The following is a 21,042-nucleotide window of genomic DNA, read 5'->3' on the forward strand; positions in this document are numbered from 1 at the left end:
AAAACATGGGTGACCATCTTTCATAAGTGCTGCTGAAATAACTTTCTACATGGAGGTTGTACTGAATGGCTTCTAGGATGACTTCTAACTCTGAATCTTATGAGTACATTTTGGCTGACTATCATTCTAATCATGAGAATTGTACTAAAGAATGTGCAGAGTTTTTCTAAACCATGTTTTCTAGAACACTAGTTCTGGTGGATGTTAATAGGTGCTTTGTGGGAAAAAAAATGACTCTGTGGTCAAATTAGTTTGGGGAACATTGCGTACCATGCCCTCTTCTTGGAGAATAAAAATGTACATTTGCATAGTAAAAGTTCTGAGCAGTCTTGCATTAAAAATCTTGTTTAACTTGGAATAACCCAACACCTTCTGAACTTAATTGAATATAGAACACTTTTACGGTACACCTATTTGCACCCTGAAGAACTGTGTTCCTTGGAATATTAGGTTTTGAAAGAGCAATTAATATACAATAAGAGTAAGACCTTAAATTGATGCATAATGCATTTTGAACACATTTACAAATACTAAATATACAAAGGAGAAAATTTACATGTCGAAGATTCTTCTCATAAAAAGTTTAAAACTTATTATTGAGACCTCCAGATACCTACCTTACAAATACAAATCAATGCTGTATCTCAAATACTTTCTATACATTTAAATTTTGTATGTGCTTTGCATAAAATTAAATATTCAATTATTGGGTTTAATTTCTGAGAGATTCTGGGGCTAGAGAATTGCCACTTCTGATTATATCTTTTGATTTTTATCTTTAAAAATTACTTTCATTAAATGTGTAGGCTTATTCTTCTTTAAACTTGAATCATTAGTTTTACTTTCTCTTTGTGAACTAATTTTTATGATAGAATAACTATTAAGGGTCTACAATGTTCAAATAATTACATGAGCACAGTTTAAGGATGAAAATGGTGACAGGATTGACACTGAGCTGTTGTCTGGAAGACAGTGCCCCCAAGTGATCACTCAAAATTCCCATTCATTAAACATGTGAAGCATCCAAATTTGGTGTATGAGTGTTTTGGAGCTGTCAATACAAAATAAGTAAATCTTAAATAAATTGTTTTACCAGTACACCATTAGAATCATATTGAATTAATTACCTCAATTATAAACATAAATTCAAAGCTGTTCATATCAGTCTCAATGTAGATTAAAGGAATTTATTGCTTCACTTATAATTTACATACTTCTTTCCCTCTGGTCTGTCATTCTTTGCATACATTCTCAGAGCTTATAAACGTACTTTGGTTATCTCATCTTTAAAAAAATAAATTCCTTCAATAATTCTACTCACATAATCCCATAATTCTATAGATATTCTTTTTCATCACATTTGAATTCCAAAGGGAATTTTTAAAACTTGTCATTCTTTGAAAAATTAATTACTTCTTTCATTATGCTCCATGGCATTTTCTATGTGCCATTATTCAAGCATTTGTGTCGAATAATAATTTTATCCACTGGTCTGCCTTACTATGAGAATGGAAACTCCACTGAGATAAGAATCATTTTTTATTTATCTCTTGTTTCTCCAGTTTCTAGTGATAGGGATGTTTGTTGAATGAGTGCAAGTGTGATTGAAGAGACAGCCATGTTTTCCACTGGATCCTCAGTGCCTCACTTAGACTATGAAGCGTTATTGGGCATTTGTGTCTTTAATTTCTTTTTTCAAGGTGGGAATCCAACTATGATTCATTTTTACATACCATCTCAGTCTTATTATTCTGTCATTCAATAACATTTGTTGAACAAAAGATTGAGGAAGTTAATACTGCACTCTATATTTGGTATTCCCCGTCTTCATTATCTAAGCCAGGCTGGATCCCTGGTAACTGTTCTCTTCCCACCTTATTCCCCGTTTAAAAGTCACAATGTCCTCTTAGTTCTCAAAGCCATTGATGCAGTGTTTATAACAATGTCAAGTATACCATTCTTGCAATTCCTTATGACTTCCATGAAAGTAGACCCTCTTAGATATGTTAATTTTCTGATCATACAAGTTTCTTTTTAATAGTTCATCTTCCTTATTCTGTTGCCTAAATGCAGCTATCTTTTAGGGCTTATGTACTTGTTTCTTTCTACACACTTTAGGAAATTTTATTAAACCCTGGATTTAAATGAGAATTTTTATCACCCCCCTTTAACACTTCATTCCCGCAATATCATCTACTTACTCCATATCTGTCTATAATATAATAAGGTAAAATCTTAAAGTTTCTAAAGGCAAAATTTCAAAAATAAATTCATTATGTTCTTCCCTTAAAGTTATTTGTTTAATATGACGTGTGGCAACATTATTTTAATCACTATGAATCTTTGATTTCTCCCTGAATTTATTAATTCAACTGATATTTCATAAGTGCTTAACTGTGTTCTGGACTCTGTGCTAGGCGCTGGAAATGTACAAAATGAACAAAACAAGTCCTTGTCCTCATGGAGATGATATGCTAATGAGGGAATTAGACAAGTGACATGTAAAGTAAATATAATAAGTGAGATAAGAATAAGTGCTATGGAGAAAATAAAGCTAAATTGGGGGAGTAGAGCAGGTGCTGAGGATCACCAATTTAGTTGGGCAGTCAGGAAAGATCTCTGTGCTAAGAAGAATTTGAGAAGATACTTAAATGAATAAGGGAGGAAAATATAGTTGTAGATAACCAGGAAATTTTTTCCAACGGGAAGGGCAAGTGCAAACTCTCTATGAAAAGCATGTGTGGCATGTTCAGGTGGAGCAAGAAGGAATAGCAAGGAGGCAGAGTAGGGGAAAGTGGAAAGTAGAAAAAAGTAAAACATGGTTTGAACCGTAGAATCACCAAGTTATGTAAGTTTTTTTAGGCTATTGTGAAGACTTTGGATTTCAGTTTGAATGAGATGGGATGTTCCTTAGAGGATTTTAAGAAAAGCTGAGATTCAATGGTTTTAGCTGCTGGGATGAAAGTAGATAAGGTGAAGATAATAGTAAAAGTGGCTTAGGCATTACAGTGATAAACCAGGAAAGGTGTGATAGGGACTTGGATGAGGGAGGTCTCTGGAGATGACAAGTGACTGGCTTCTGAATTTCCTTGGAACACTGACTGAAAGAATTTCATTATCAAGTCTGATATGCAGTGTGAGAGAAAAGGTAAATTCAAGACTAATTTTACTCACCCACAGCTGAAGAATGTAGTTAATGTTTACTGAACTGAAGGCAGAGCAGGCACAGCAGGCTTAGTGGTGGCTGTACACAGTAGTGACTCGCCAGCCCCTAGTGGACACACAGAGGTGGCTGTTGGACACAGGAGACCATAGTTCAGCACAAAACTATGCAGTTGGAAGGAAGGTGTTTTCAAAATCATGAGATGGAATGAATCTTCTCTCCTTTGCTTGCCTCAATCCTAAATCTTGTCCTCTCTTGTCAATTTTCACTTCTTCATCAACTGCCATTATCAGAAGCCAAGATCTCATACATTCCTTTTTGAACTCTTGCAAAAACTTCAATTAGTCTTTCTTCTCTGGCTTCTTCCCACCTCAAATCTAACTTACTTATTTTTATTGTCTCCTTTCTTTCTAAAATATAGTTAAATCTTCATTGGTTCCTACACTGAGTAACATCCCCAAATCTTACTCTTCCATCATCTGTAACCAGCCATATTATATCTTTGTTTCCTTCCGTATACTATATGTTTTGTCCAAGATAACTTATTCATTGTTTTCTAACACAATCTGAAGCAGCTGTCCTCAAGTACCTTATTTTTACATGTATAAATCCTACATGACCAGTATATTTTCCTGGAAACTTAGATAAATCTTTTCCTGATGATCTCCTGAAAGAAATGTCTCTCTCATGATCTCTGGTAGTACATTTCCTAGAATAATATAAATTTTCTTCCTTTTCTTATTCTTATATGTACATGTTATATATTTGTATTCCAGTATGTGTTTTATCCATCCTAACAGATACAGTATATTTCTAAATTTTATTTTACCTATTAATGCCTTATATGCCTCTAAATAGATACTAACTTATCAAAACAAACCCCAGATCTGTAGCATTGAATTTTGTATATAGTGAATATTCTTTAAATAATTTTTGAATGAATGTGTTTTTTAGATGACTCAATTATGAAATACTTTCTAAAGAAAAATACTTGAAGTATGGTTCATTTTTTTATTTGTTCTAATTAGTTATACATGACAGTAGAATGCATTTTCACACATTGTACAAAAATGGAGAATAATTTCTCATTCCTCTGGCTGTACATGTGCTGAGTCACACCAGTAGTGTAATTATACATGTATAATTGGTAATAATGTCTATCTCATTCTACTGTCTTTCTTATCCCCACCATCCCACCCCTTCATTCTTCTCTACCCATGCCCCACTATGGATCAGCATCCAATTATCAGAGAAAACATTTGGCTTTTGTTTTTTGGGGATTGACTTATTACTAAGTTTTATAAATTTACCTGCAAATGCCATAATTTCATTCTTGTGGAAGCTAAGTAATATTCCACTATGTATACGTATCCCATTTTCTTTATCCGTTTATCTGGTGAAGGGCATCTAGGTTGGTTACACAGTTTAGCTATTGTGAATTGAGCTGCTATAAACATTGATGTGACTGCATAACTGTAGTATGCTGATTTTAAGTCCTGTGGGTATAAACCAAGGTGTGGGATAGCTGGTTCAAATGGTGGTCCATTCCTAGTTTTCTGAGGAATATCCATATCACTTTCCATAATGGTTGCACCAATTTACATTACCAACAGAAATGTATGAGTGAATCTTTTTCCCCACATCCTGGTCAATTCTTATTGTTGCTTGTATTCTTGATAATTGCCATTCTGATTGGAGGGAAATGAAATCTGAGGGTAGTTTTCATTTGCATTTCTGTAATTGAAAGAGATGATGAACATTTTTCCTTAAGTTTGTTGATCTATTGTATTTCTTCTGTGAAGTGTTCAGTTCCTTAGCCCATTTATTGATTGCATTTTTTTGTTTGTTTGTTTTGGTGTTAAGTTTTTTGAGTTCTTTATGTATCCTGGAGATTAGTGCTTTATCTGAGGTGCATGTGGTAAAGATATTCTCATCATCTGTAGGCTCTCTATTTACATTATTGATTGTTTCCTTTGCTGAGAAGAAACGTTTTAGTTTGAGTCTGTCCCATTTATTGGTTCTTTAATTTTGCTTCTTGCACTTTAGGAGTCTTGTTAAGGAAGTCAGGTCCTAAGTGGACATAATGAAGATTTGGGCCTTGAAGTAGGGTTCTTAGTAAAATAAAGTACATAAAATAGTAGAAATAAGGAGTAAGACATTCTTGGGAGAGAAGCTGCATATTCAGAATGTACTTTCTTGAAGACACGTATAATCTGTGGTGGTATTAGGCAGGATTTTTAAACACTATGTGGTTAGTGGCATAGGTTTAGCTGATGAAAGTTTTAAAAGATAAATCAAAATAGCAGAACTTCATGAGATTGGTAATAGGTACTGGAGCATAATATGGGTTGGGTTGATGAAACTAGAAATTGAGGAAGAGTACTTTTAACCTGAATATTTTAAGATATTTATTTCATGATGATTATCATTCATGACCTAAAAGAAAAAAAATGTATTATTTTATTTATGCTTAAATTACTACTAGGTACTCACTTGACACTGAACAACTGATGACAATTTTATATCTCCTTCTCTCTCTCTCTCTCTCTCTCTCACACACACACACACACACACACACACACACACACACACAATTTCTGCACATAGTAAAAAACTCAATGTAATTTTATTAGTGGATGAAATTTAAATGTTTGGTTCCATGGTCATACCATCTGGAATCCCCTTCTGCATGCATACTTTAAGGACTGCTGCTAAAATTTCCTGGGAGCCACAGGTGAAGAAGGCGGAAGGAAGGCATCTGTGTCACTCCCTGCCAGCAGATGCTTTTGTGAGCTGTTTCCTTAATATGCAGTGATTTTAGAGAGTTTGGCTAAGGGGTAGAGAAAACCCCAAACAAACAAAAGCAAGCCACTCAGGATTTGAAAGACAGAAGAGTTAAGTGCCTGAACCATGGGTGAGATCCAAGATGGTGGACTAGAGGGAGACTGTGTTCCTTGTTGCTATGTAACTCTGGTTTCAAGCAGAGGGTATCTGTTTCTTGGTGAGGCAGTTTTTGCTGCTTATCGATCCCCTGCTGTTTATCCCATTTGTCTACCATGATCACCTGCAGTCTGCCAGCATATCGATGCCTTTTTTAAGTGCAGATTGCTCGCTGTCAGGCGCCTATCATCCGCCATTTGCCTGCCTCTTGCCTGTCCATCTCCTGACTTTCACTTACCCATCACCCCCGCTTGAGGTTCACCTCCCAATCATCTGACAGCAGTCAGCAAACAGATGGCAGACCACCAGTGGAGCACCAGCAGGTTTGGTTACACGTGGCTGCTGCCATTTTGAGACAACAGCCAGGCCTCATAGGACCCCTGGCTGGACTGACTGAGTCTTTTCTCCAGGTTCCCTCAGCCCAACTGATCATGCCCTGCCTCTGTGGCCCTCACATCGACTAACTGCTCCCTGCCACTAGGACACCCAGACTGACTGCACCCTGACTCTAGGATCCTGCAACCAGACTGACCACACCCCTACCTCCAGGACCTCTGCCTGACCAACTGCACCCCACATCCAGGATCTCCAGCCAACCACGCCCACACCCTAAGCTGCAGCTCCCCATTTGCCAACACATTTGGAAGCCAAAGCAGCCATCTTGGATAATCCTGGATGCCATAGCTCTGATCTTTAGGTGGGGCAAATCCCATCCTGAGATGCCTGCTGGAGACTGGAAGCTCATTGTCAGGTATCTCTCATACATCAGGCTACTGAAGACTGGGAGGTTTGAATACTATATGACTGTTATAGTATAGATTTTCTTTTTTCTCCTTATTGAAAAATTTTAAGTTTTTATTTCTTTACTTTTCTCGCTCTCTTTTCCTTTGGTTTATCTGTTCCCTCAGAGTCTCTTTCTCCCTTTTTGCATGCTAACAACTAACTTCTTTTGATTACACTCTCACACTTTCTATTATCTAGAACTTCTATATTTTCTTTTCTTATCCCATTAACAGCTACATCCTACACCCCTCTGCATCCTCTTTGTCCTCCATTAGAAACTGCAGACATTATTGCAAATCTATTTGTTATACTGAAGATAATCATTGAACTCATTATTATTATGGCAATATTGTTAGTGCCCTCATAGGGGCTATTTGGTCTAGGGTTGCATACTGTCTGAACTGAGCACTGTTAATATTGATCTCCCCCTTAAAGAAAAGGTTTTGGAAACCTATGGGGTCACTATAAGCCTAGAGGGGGGAAACTGCAATACCCAAGATCTGCACTGCTAGAGGGGAAGACACATGGACAACATGAAAAAAACAAGGGAACAACAAATCTAGATTCCATATTAATAGAATCCAGTGACAGTATGGTAGAAGAAATGTCAGAAAAGGACTTTAGATTATACATGATTAAGATGATTCTGAAGCAAAGGATGAGCTAGGAGAGCAAATGCAGGTAATGAATGATCACACCAATAAGCAGTTGAAAGAGCAACTGCAGGAAGCAAAAGATCATTTCAACAAAGAGATAGAGATTCTCAAAAAAGAAAAAAAAAAAAAAAACAGAAATCCTTGAAATGAAGGAAACAGTAAACCAAATAAAAAACTCAATGGAAAACATCACCAACAGACTAGATCACTTGGAAGACAGAACCTCAGACAATGAAGACAAAATATTTAATCTTGAAAATAAAGTCAGCCAAACAGAGAAGATGGTAAGAAATCATGAACAGAATATCCAAGAACTATGGGACATCATGAAGAGACAAAATTTAAGAATTATCAGGATTGAGGAAGTCACAGAGATACAAACCAAAGGAATGAACAAACTATTCAGTGAAATAATATCAGAAAATTTCCCAAGCCTGAAGAAAGAAATGGTAAATCAAATACAAGAGGCTTACAGAACACCAAATGCACAAAATCACAACCAATCCTCAACAAGGCACATTATAATGAAAATGCCTAACATACAAAATAAAGATAGGATTTTGAAGACTGTGAGAGAAAAGCATCAGATTACATATAGTGGGAGACCAATACAGATATCAGCAGATTTCTCAGCCCAGGCTCTAAAAGCTAGAAGGGCCTGGAACAACATATTTCAAGCTCTGAAAGAACATGGTTGCCAACCAAGAATCCGATACCCAGCAAAACTAACCTTCAGATTTGAAGATGAAATAAAATCCTTCCATGATAAACAAAAGTTAAATAATTTACAAATAGAAAGTTTGCACTACAAAATATTCTCAACAACATATTCCATGAGGAGGAAATGAAAAACAACAACATAAGTCAGCAAAGGGAGGAACTACCTTAAAGGAAAATCCTTTTGAAGGAGAAACCAAGCCAAGTTAAAAACCAAAAATAAGCCCAAATGACTGGGAATACAAATCATATCTCAATAATAAACTTGAACATTAATGGCCTAAACTCATCAATCAAAAGACATAGACAGGCAGAATGGATTAAAAAGAAAGACCCAACAATATGCTGCTGTCAAGAGACTCATCTCATAGAAAAAGACATCCAGAGACTAAAGGTGAAAGGATGGGAAAAAACCTACCATGCACACAGACTCAGTAAAAAAGTGAGGATTTCCATCCTTATTTCAGATAAAGTGGATTTCAAGCCAAAGTTAGTCAGAAGGGATAACGAAGGACATTTCATAAATCAGGAAGACAACGATCATAAATATTTATGCCCCAAACAACAGTGCATCCATGTACATCAAACAAATCCTTCTCAATTCCAGGAATCAAATAGACCACAACACAATAATTCTGGGTGACTTTAACACACAGCAATCACCACTGGATAGATCTTCCAAAAAAAAAAAAAAAAAAAAAACTGAACAAAGAAACCATAGAACTCAATAACACAATCAATAACCTAGACTTAACAGACATATATAGAATATGCATTCATCAACAAGCAAATTCACTTTCTTCTCAGCAGCACATGGAACCTTCTCAAAAATAGACCATATGCTATGCCACAAAGCAGCCCTTAGGAAATGCAAAAAAATAGAGATACTGCCTTGTATTCTATCAGATCATAATGAAATGAAATAAGAAATCAATGAAAAAATAAAAAACAGAAATTACTCCAACACCTGGAGACTAAATAATATGCTATTAATGAAATATGGATACAGAAAACATCAAGGAGGAGATAAAAAAAATTCTTAGAGGTCAAACAGAATGAAAATACAACATATCAAAATCTCTTGGACACTATGAAAGCAGTACTAAGAGGAAAATTCATTGCATGGAGTGCATTCAAGAAAAGAATAAAAAGTCAACAACTAAATGACCTAACATTACAGCTCAAAGCCCCAGTAAAAGAAGAACAGAATAACAGCAAAAGTAGTAGAAGACAGGAAATAGTTAAAATCAGAGCTGTAATCAATGAAATTGAAACAAAAGAAACAACTGAAAAAAATGACAAAACAAAAAGTTGGTTCTTTGAAAAAATAAACAAAATAGACAAGCCATTAGCCACAGTAACAAAGAGAAGGAGAGAGAAAACTCAAATTACTAAAATCTGTAATGAAGAAGGAAATATCACGACACACACCACTGAAATACATTACATAATGAGAAGCTACTTTGAAAATCTATATTCCAACAAAACAGAAAATACAAAAGACTTCGACAAATGTCTAGAGACATATGCTCCTCCCAAACTGAACCAGGAGGACATACACAATTTTAACAGATCAATATCAAGCAATGAAATAGAAGAAACCATCAAAAGCCTACCATCCAAGAAAAGCCCAGGACCAGATGGATTCTCAGCCAAGTTCTACAACACCTTTACAAAAGAACTCATTCCAATACTTCTCAAAGTATTCCAGGAAATAGAAAAGGAGGGAACCCTACCAAACTCATTCTATGAAGCTAATATCACCCTCATACCCAAACCAGGAAAAGACACATCAAGGAGAGAAAATTTTAGATCAATATCCTTGATGAATATAGATGCAAAGATCCTTAACAAAATACTGGCAAACCATATCCAAAGATGTATTAAGAAAATTGTGCACCACGATCAAGTGGGGTACATCCTAAGAATGCAAGGTTGGTTCAACATCCATAAATCAATAAACATAATCCATCATATCAATAGACTTAAGGATAAGAATCATATGGTTATTTCAATTGACACAGAAAAAGCATTCGACAAAATATACAACATCTTCATGCTCAAAACACTAGAAAAAATAGGGATAGTAGGAAGATACGTGAACATTGTAAAGGCTATTTATGCTAAGCCCATGACCAACATCATTCTTAATGGAGAAAAACTGAAACCATTCCCTTTAAAAACGGGAACAAAACAGGGATATTCTCTTCCGCCACTTCTATTCAACATTGTCCTTGAAACTCTAGCCAGAGCAATTAGACAGACCAAAGAAATTAAAGGGATATGAATAGGAAAAGAGGAACTTAAGCTGTCACTATTTGTGGATGATATGATTCTATATTTAGAGGATCCAAAAACCTCCTCCAGAAAACTTCTAGACCTCATCAATGAATTCAGCAAAATAGCAGGCTATAAAATCAACATGCATAAATGTAAAGCATTTTTATACATAAGCAATGAAACATCTGAAGGGAAAGGAGGAAAACAACTCCATTCACAATAGCCTCAAAAAAAAAAAAAAATGCTTGGGATCAATCTAACCAAAGAGGTAAAAGATCTCTACAATGAGAACCACCAAACATTGAAGAAAGAAATTGAGGAAGACCTTAGAAGGTAGAAAGCTCTCCCATGTTCTTGGATAGGCAGAATTAATATTATCAAGATGGCCATACTTCCAAAGGTGCTATACAGACTAAATGCAATTCCAATTAAAATTTCTATGACATTTCTCATAGAAACAGAAAAAGCAATCATGAAATTCATCTGGAAAAATGAAAGACGCAGAATAGCCAAAGCAATCCTGGGCAGGAAGAGTGATGCAGGAGGTATCACAATACCAGACCTTAAACTATACTACAGAGCAATAGTAACAAAACCAGCATGTTACTGGCACCAAAATAGACAGGTAAATTAATGGTACAGGATAGAAGACATGGAGACATACCCACATAAGTACAGTAACTTCATACTAGACAAGGGTGCCAAAAACTTACAATGGAGAATAGATAGCCTCTTCAAAAAATGGTGCTGGCAAAACAGGAAATCCATATGTAGTAAAATGAAATTAAACCCCTATCTCTCACCCTGTACAAAACTCAACTCAAAATAGATCAAGGATCTAGGAATTAGACCTGAGACCCTTCACCAAAGAGAAGAAAAAATAGGCCGAAATCTCCATCATGTTGGCTTAGGACCAGACTTCCTTAACAAGACCCCCATAGCACAAGAAATAAAAGCAAGAATCAATAAATGGGATAGATTCAAACTAAAAAGTTTTTTTCTCAGCACAGGAAACAATCAATAATGTGAAAATAGAGCCTACAGAGTGAGAGAAAATCTTTTCCACACACTTCAGACAGAACATTTATCTCCAAAGTTTATAAAGAACTTAAAAAACTTTACACCAAAAATACAAAGAACCCAATCAATAAATGGGCTAAGGAACTGGGCAGATACTTCACAAAAGAAGAGATAGAGGTGATCAACAAATATATGAAAAAGTGCTCATCATCCCTAGTAATTAGAGAAATGTAAATTAAAACCACCCTTAGATTTCATCTAACTCCAATTAGAATGGCTGTTATCAAGAATACAAGCAATAATTAGTGTTGGTGTGGAAGTGGATTAAAAGGCTCACTCATACATTGCTGGTGGACTTGCAAATTGGTACAGCCACTCTGGAAAGCAGTATGGAGATTCCTCAGAAAGCTTGGAATGAACCCACCATTTGACCCAACTATCCGACTCCCCAGTTTATACCCAAAGTACTTAAAATCAGCATACTACATTGATACAGCCATATCAATATTCATAGCAGCTCAATTCAGGATAGCTAGATTGTGAAACTAATCTAGATGGCCTTCAGCTGATGAATGGATAAAGAAACTGTGGCATATATGTACAATGGAATATTACTCAGCCATAAAGAAGAGAAAAATTATGGCATTTGCTGGTAAATGAATGAAGTTGGAAAATTTCATGCTAAGTGAAATAGGCCAAGTTCAAAAAGCCAAAGGCTGAATGTTTTCTCTGATAAGTCCATGACAATATATAACAATGGGGAGTGGTAGGGGGAAGAGAAGAATAAAGGAACTTTGGATGGTGTAGAGGAAAAAGGGGTGGGAGGGGTGGGAATGGAAAAACAGGAGAACGAAACAGACAGTATTACCCTATGTATATGTATGATGACATGAATGGTGTGAATACACATTGTGTACAACCACAGAAATGAAATGTTGTACCCCATTTGTGTACCATGAATCAAAAAAATAAAAAGAAAGAAATTTAACTATTTATTATTTGTAGTTACAGATTTTCTTTCCTGGTAATGCTGTATTTTTATGTATGTATGGGTTCACATTCCCAAGATACAACTGATATCAAGGAAGTGCTTCACAACTGGATTTAATGGAAGTTGGAGACCAATATACATGTTAACTTTAAATCATAAAGGCCCCAAATATTTGACTTTTCTGTATTTTTTCTCCCACTGTTAAAATAAAGTCATCCACCATAAAAAAAACAAGAGTTGATTGTAGAGCAGAGCATCTTGATAGGGCAAGAAGTGATGAAAAACTCCATGGGAACTGAATTCTTGTGGGTAATACGGCCTCAAATAGGAACATTTTAAGAAAATGGACTTTGTGGTCCTGGATCAGTTTTCTCTGAAGCACTTGCTGAGGAACAGCATGCCTCTGAAAGACATGAAGTATGTACTGTAAGGGTACTGAGTGACTCCGAGGGGAGCAAGCATCTGTCACTCATATTTGCTCAACTTTCAAATTGTATCTAAAAGGCTCCAAACATTTCTTAATACTTGTCATCTCTCTCCCTCATAGGTCATAGGCAGGATTAATGAAATCATGTCCTAACAGAGATGAGCTCCTTGGCAGAAAGAAGCGTAATATAGAACAATTTTTTTATTATAAATTTTGTAAAAAGGAGCATGAAAGAGGTTTTGTGATTTAACTTATTTGAAGAACAATCACTAAATAGAGCTTGATTTTTGTTGAAATTTTTATATTGGTGTGATTACCTCAAAAAACAACATGTTGCATTTAATTTCCCTATATTTTGAAAGAGTTTAATTACTCACTGTGGTAGCAGGGGTCAGCATACTATAGCATTTGGGTCACATTTGACTAGTCCTGAAATATTTGGTCATTTGCCAGTTTTTGTAAATACAACTTTATTGGAAAACAACCACACCCACTCATTCACCTACCATCTGTGTTTGCTTTCATGGTACATAGTGAGTCCTTTAGGTAGTGGTGACAAAAATAGTATGAACCCCAAAACTTAAGATATTTAAAATCCTGCCCCCTACAGAAAAAAAAAAAAAAAAAAAAAAAAAAAAAACTTTGCAGAACGCTGGCTTAGAATAGGGGTTTGAATATGGCAGCCATGAGTTATGTATTCATGTGTTCCCTGAGTATGACTTTTTGCAAATTCCTTAGCATCTCTAAGATTCAGTTTATTCCTCTATAACAGTACCTGCCTGAGAAGTTTTTCAGTAAGAAAGAAACTACAAGTGTTTGTAATAACTCTTAGTAGATTGTCTAACAAACAATGAGAGATGGAGGAGAAGTAGATATTGTTGTTATCCTTTAATATTACTTAATAAACAGATTGAGCACTGACATTCCTATTTCTGTTCTTAAAATAGTTTTTCATGTGTGCTCAGATACTGGTGTCCTTAAGCTCATTGTTTGGTAGTCCCCATGTTCATGTAGGCTTCCAGTTTTAAAGTGTGTCCTGAATAAAAGAGCTTTCTTTGTCAGTCAAGCAGGGATGATGGCTGACCAGGTTTGTTAAACTTGTTAGTGATAGTGAACCTCTACTGTAGAAGAGGACAGAATTGTAGAAGAGGTAGAATTGGGGGAAAAAACAACAACCAACAATCAAACATTTAATGGCAGCAAGAAATCACTTTTTCTTATAACAACTTCAAATAAGTACAAAGATTGAATTTTTGATGAAAATAGTTAATACAAAAATTCTGAGACATCTTGAAAACACTGACAAGTGTATATAGATTGAGTGGTATATGTGGAAAGCCTGAGAGATCAGAGTTTGGGTGAGTGAGCAACAAGGCAGAGTTCATGGTTCACAAAATAAACTTTCAAAGATACCAGGAATTTAGATTTGGAGTGGACTTATCAACTATGTAACAATTGCAAAGTTATGACTCCACTATATTCCAGGCAACATTATCACTGAGTGTACTTCCTTGAGTGTCTGTCAGCATTATGATTTGAAGGAGTAATGAACTGAGCTGATGTGGGGCTTTGTATTATTGGGGATTGCTTTGCTTATGAAAGAACTAATAGCTGTTGTCCAAAAAATAAATGGTTGTTGTTTTTTGACACACTTAATTCATACTGTTTAAAAGTCAGGAAGATATGCTAGATTGTTCAAAATAGATTCATTTATGTTCCAATGTAGAATTTATGCCAGTAGACATTCTCCCTGTTACATTTTCATTATGAGAGGAAGGACTGCTTTTATATTATTCATTTCCATAATCCTAGTGCCTAGCAGATAGATGTAGATGCATTCAACAAATGTCTATTGAATAAGTGAATGAATTAATGCATGAAATGAAGGGAAACCATTGAGAACCATCAAGTTCCAGAGATGGTATCTAGAGGAATCTCACCAAGGAGGGATTAAGTAATCAAAATATTAATGTATTATTTGTTTTTGTGGCAGTGGCTTTGATATAAAAGTGAGCTCTTTCTGACATACTTGCCGTTTCTTGCCATGTGTTTCTCTTTGCCATGCTGTAATGAAGTCCTTCACCATATGCAGCCCCTTGATTTGGGACTTCTTCGTTTTTAGAACTGTAAGAAATAAATTTATTTTCTTATAAATTACTAAGTATCAGGGATTCTGTTACAGCAATAGAATATGGACTAGGACAGATGGTTTCTACCAAATATTTAAACCTGAATTAGTATCAATTATTCACAAGCTCTTTCAGAAAATAGAGCATACAAGACTTATCAACACATTTTATAAAGCCAATATTAGTCTGGCATCAAAATCAGATAAGCCATTTTCTCTTTACTTTAAAAGAAACTCAAAGGTCAATACCCTATAGAATATGGACAAAAAATTCCTCCAATTAAACATTAACAAACCAAATCCTGTAATATATAAAGAGGAATATGTAGCAAAACTCAGTAAGATCTGTTCCGGAGATGTAATGTTAATTTACCATCCAATTTTTAATATATTATCAGTATTATAAAGTGGTAGGCCACAAGATAATTTCTCTTTCTTTTTATTTTGTCACCTTGTCTTATATTTGACCAATTCTAAAATCTTTTCTTGAGGAAACTCCTTAACAAACTAGATTCCGAAGAGAACTTCCTGATCTTATTAGAGAAATTCTATAAAAAAAAAAACCACAACCGCCTTCATACTTAATGAGAGATAATGCTTTATTCCAAAGATCAGAAAACAGAGAAGGCCATCAGGTGTTAGCAATTCTATTCGGCGTTCTACTGACACAATCGAAGCAATTAGGATAAATAAATAAATAGTATTTATATTGGAAAACGGGTCATGCTGATTTTATTTGCAGATGACATGCTTTTGTGTACAAAAAATTCTAAGACTTCTAGTAAAAATTAGAGTTAATTATAAATGTTAGAACTAATAATTGAACAAAGTAAAGCTGAAGTACATAAGATAAACATACAAGAGTCAGTTCTATTCATATATAGAAGCGATGAACAATTTGAAAATTAAGAAAATTATTTCACTTATAGAAACATAAAAAAGAATGAAATACTATGTAATATTGAATTTAAGAAAAAAGATGAAAGATTTATAATTGAAAAATACAAAGTATTATTACTAGAAATATTTAAAAACAAATTAATGAACAGATATAACATTTGTGGATTGAAAGATAGCATTTTGGAGATGAAAATACTCTTCAAATTGGTTTATACATTTTTATCAAAATCCAGGGTGACTCTTAATCAGAAATTGACAAGAGATCGTATAATAAATATGGAAAATGTAAAAGACCCAGAATAAACAATGTAAAGAAAGTGTTAGAAGATGGTGAATTTGCTGAGTTCATAGCTTCTATAATCAAAACATTATGGCATTTTCAGAAGGTCAGCAATGTAGACTGATGGCAAAGATCTCAGAGTATTGAAATAAACCCTGGCATTTATAATCAATTGATTTTTAATAAGGATGTGAAATCAACTCAAGGAGAAAAATGCCTTTTAAAGGTTTAATTGATACTGGGAAAATGAGATATCTGTATCAAAAAGAATTAATTTAGAGCCCCTATCTCACACCATATATAAAAATCAACTCAAAATTGATAAGAGACTTGTCTGTAAAAGATTAAACTAACGTTCTTAGAAGCAAACCAAAGCTCATCTCATCAGCCTTATAGGAGGCGATCGTTTCTTGGATATGACGCCCAAAGCATGAAATCAGCCCAGTAAGTTGTGCTTCATCAAACAAAGGACTTAGGGGCTTCAGAAGACGTACTCAATATCTGGACAGAAAATCCACCAAATGGGAGGAAATATTTGCAAATTGTACATTTGATAATGAACGAAGTCAGGAAAATAAAGAAATCTGGAAACTCCACATTAGGAAGAAATAAAAAGTAATTAAACACCAGACAAAGGATGCAGAGAGATGTTTCTTTAAAGAATATATAGAAATAATCATTAAGCCTATGAAAGTATGTTCAATGTTGTTAGTCATTATTGAAATACAAAGTAAAGCCATGAGGTGCTATTTTGTATACAGTAGGAGGGCTATAATAAAAATATCACAGTCAGGTGGGAGAGTGGTACATACGTGTAATCCCTATGACTTTGGAGGCTGAGTCAGGAGGATCGCAAGCTAAAAGATAGCCTCAGCAATTTAGCAAGGCCCAAAGCAACTTAGGCAGATCCTGTCTCAAAATAAACTATAAAAAAAGGGCTTGGGATGTGACTCAGTGTTTAAGTCTCTGGGTTCAATTCCTGGTACCTAAATAAATTGATCAATAACATGTCAGATGACAGCAATTTTTTTTATAGGAATGTGGAGAAATTTGAACCTCAAGTTCAAATTTGCTGGTGTGAAGCTAAAATAGTGCAGATATTATGGAAAACAGTCTGGGAATTCCACAAAAGCATCAGGTTACCATGACTGAATAATTCAACTTCTACTTATATAGTTAAAATAAAGATTTATGGCTACACAAAAACTTACACATAAATCTTTACACAACATCATTCATGATAACCAAATAGTGGAAGTCACCCAAATGTCCATTAACTGATTAATAGATAAAGAAATTGGATACATTCATACCAATGGAATTATACAGCAATAAAAAATAAAGTACTGATGCATGTTACAACATGAATGGACCTTGAAAGTATTACAGTAAGTGAAAAAAGCAGTCAAGAAAACTATGTATTGTGTCTCTTCCTTTATGCAAAATAGGCAAATCTACAGATGCATAAAATAGGTTAGTGGCTATCTAGGGTTAAATGGGGGTGTGGAATGGGGAGTGACTAATGGACACTGTATTTCTTTTTATGTTAATTGAATTATTTTAAAGTTGATCATAATGATGGCTGTACAAATATGTAAATATACTACAAACCATAGTGTATTACAGTTTAGCTGGATGAATTGTATAATATGAATTAAAACAATAAATCTGTTGTAAAACATAATCTGAAAAATTTCCAAAAATTGAAATTCTAGAACTAAGAAGTAGTTAACATTAATAATAATAGATTTGGGAGCATATTAGACACGGCTAAATAAATAGTGAATTGGAAGGTCACAATCTATGAAAGGTATACTGTACAGGTTCAATAATCACTGAGAATCTTAAGAGAAATAAAAGGAAAACATAACCTAGCACATCATATTAAAACCACTGAAAAACCAAAGATAAAGAAAAAGAAAGTTTCTGTCTCTTAGGTGTCCTTCAACACATGCATGGACAGAGAAAATGTCATATATATATATATATATATATATATATGTATATATATATAGTATATGATGGAATATTACTCAGCTTTAAAGAAGAATGAAATCATGGCATTTGCTGGTAAATGGATGGAGTTGGAGAATATCATGCTAAGAGAAATAAGCCAATCCCAAAGACCTGAAGTCCAAACATTTTCTCAGATATGTGGATGCTAATTCACAATAAGGGGGTGTGGTTAGGGAAGAATAGAGTTGCTTTAGATTAGGTAGAGGGGACTGAAGGGAGGGGAAGGGGTAAGGGGATAGGAATGCCAGTAGAGTGAAACAGACATTATTCCCTCATGTACATGTATGACTACATGACTGATATGATCCTACAATATGTACAATCAGAAAAATGAGAAATTATACTCCATTTATGTATGATTTATCAAAATGTACAAATGCATTCTACTGTCATGTACAACTAATTAGAACAAACAAAAAAATTAAATAAAACAAGAAAAAGGAAGTTGCAACAGCTCCCGGAGTTCAAAGAAGATTACTTGTAAAATGCCCACTGTAAGATGGACAGCCGACTTCTCATCAGAGATGATGAGTGCAGGTGACTAGGCGATGCCAGCTTTCAGGTGCTAAACAAAACAATTAACCCAGATTTCTATATCCCATGACAAAGTCTCACCAAAACCAAGGTTCAGGTGGCTTTTCAATGATCTCATATCTAAAACATGTAAGTACAGGAGGGCAAGCTGCATGTGAATATGACTCTCGGAACACAGAGAACAGAGCAGTAAATTATGCATGAAAGTATAGCCAGCAGCCACACAATAATAGTGAAACATAAAGAGAATCTGAAAAAGGTCTACATATTCAAGACGCTCAGAAATGATAGAAAGATGTGTGTGAATCTGTGTGTGTGTTGGTGCGTGTGCGTGTGTGTGTGTGTTAGAGAGCGTATGAGAGAGGATTGGTATGCACATCTTGGTGTATGAAAATGACTGAGGATAATTTCAACAGTGTTGTCATGGTGGAAATATGAGATGTTCCTCAAAAGCTCATGTGTGAGGCAATACAAGAAAGTTCAAGGTGAAATGATAGGGTTATGAGAGCTTTACCCTAATCAGTGCATTAATCTGCTGATAGGGATTAACAGGGTGGTGACTCTAGGTAGGAAGGGTGTGGCTGGAGGAGGAGGTGGGTCACAGGGGTGTGCCTTTGGGATATTTTTCATCCCTGGTGAGCAGAACACTCTTTCCTTGTTGTTATGTTTTGAACTGCTTTCCTCTTCACCCATCTTGCCCTGCCATCTTGGGCCCTGATAGCATTTGCTGTGCTGGTATTGTTTCTAGAGCAGATTGCCATAGACTCGGGTACACGACATATGACTTTTGCTGCTGTTTTTTTGTTCTTTTCTATTCTGTCAGGATAGAGATCAAAGCAATTTACTTTCACATAGGATATGCAACAATACATATTTACAGTTTTACTCTGGGGCTGTGTAATTTCACTGTTGTCTGTCACGATGAAAAAAATATGAAGAAAAAAAGTTCTCCTCCTTATTAGCTTCATTTGTGGATCTCAGAGTCTAGTTTGAGTCCTAGTGACAAATGTCTCTGTCATGTCTTAATCTTCCAAACACTGCCAACCACACTTATGGAATTCTTTGATTTCTTTTGGTACTGGGGATTAAACTCAGGGGTGCTTTACCACTTAGTTACATCCCCAGTCCTTTTTATTTTCAGAGACAGCCTTGATAAGTTGCTGAGGGTTTCACTGAATTGCTGAGACTGACCTTGAACTTGTGATCTTCCTGCCTCAGTCTTCCAGTGTCACTGTGATGACAGGCAGTCCATCTGATTAAGTCAGTTTAATTATAATTAACATCTTCCCCTGTTTTTATGTGTCACACATACATGCACACACACGCACATGTACACACATAACATGCACACAGTCCCACACCTCTGACATCCTATGATGCATTTATTTATGATGTGTCATGTTTTTAATGCAATTCCATGTATTTCCTCCTGTGGACAACCTTGAATATGGGATAACTTACCTCATTTTTGTATATTTAGAGGATAAGGCTTAGAGAAAGTTGTAATTTGCAAAGGTTACATCATCATAAACCATTACTTCAGCATTGCTAAATAAATAACAAATCCTATGCTTTTCTCATTTTGTTAACATAGGGCATTTATGCACATCTTGAAGGTTCCAGATATTTAACTCTACCTGGACATATAGACCTGAATATAGCCATAATATGTGAGCAAGTTACAGATTATACTGGAAAAATAAAATAGGGGGAACATCCCTACTGCTTTGTATAACTGAAAGATGAAAAAATTGAAATTTCATCTCATTATCTGAAAAGAAGAATGAATAGGTATGTGCATGAATAAGTCCTGTATTTCCCCTAAATAAGATTCTATTCATAATCCCTGCCCCGACCCCTTACTGAGGCTGCTATTAACATCTCTGAGAGGTGTCTTACCCTAAACGAGGGATTTTAATTATGGACATACTCAACCAATATCCCACTCTGATGTTCAGGGAAGAGTGGAGAATATTATGCTTTCCTTACTCATGTTCATCTTCTAGTGTTTAAGGGTGATATTTGTTTTCCTTAAACTCTTCACTTGTTTCCAATCAATGTGCCCCTGTTTTTGCAGTTAGATAGGATAATATTAATTTTTCCATTTCATAAACATGGAATAGCTTTCTATTTATTTGGGTCATCTTTAGTTCATTTCATTGATGTTTTATAACTTCTTTAATATTTTTAATTATAGAAGCAGAGAA

This window comes from Sciurus vulgaris (assembly GCF_902686455.1).
Source record: "Sciurus vulgaris genome assembly, chromosome: 5".
Lineage (NCBI taxonomy): Eukaryota > Metazoa > Chordata > Mammalia > Rodentia > Sciuridae > Sciurus > Sciurus vulgaris.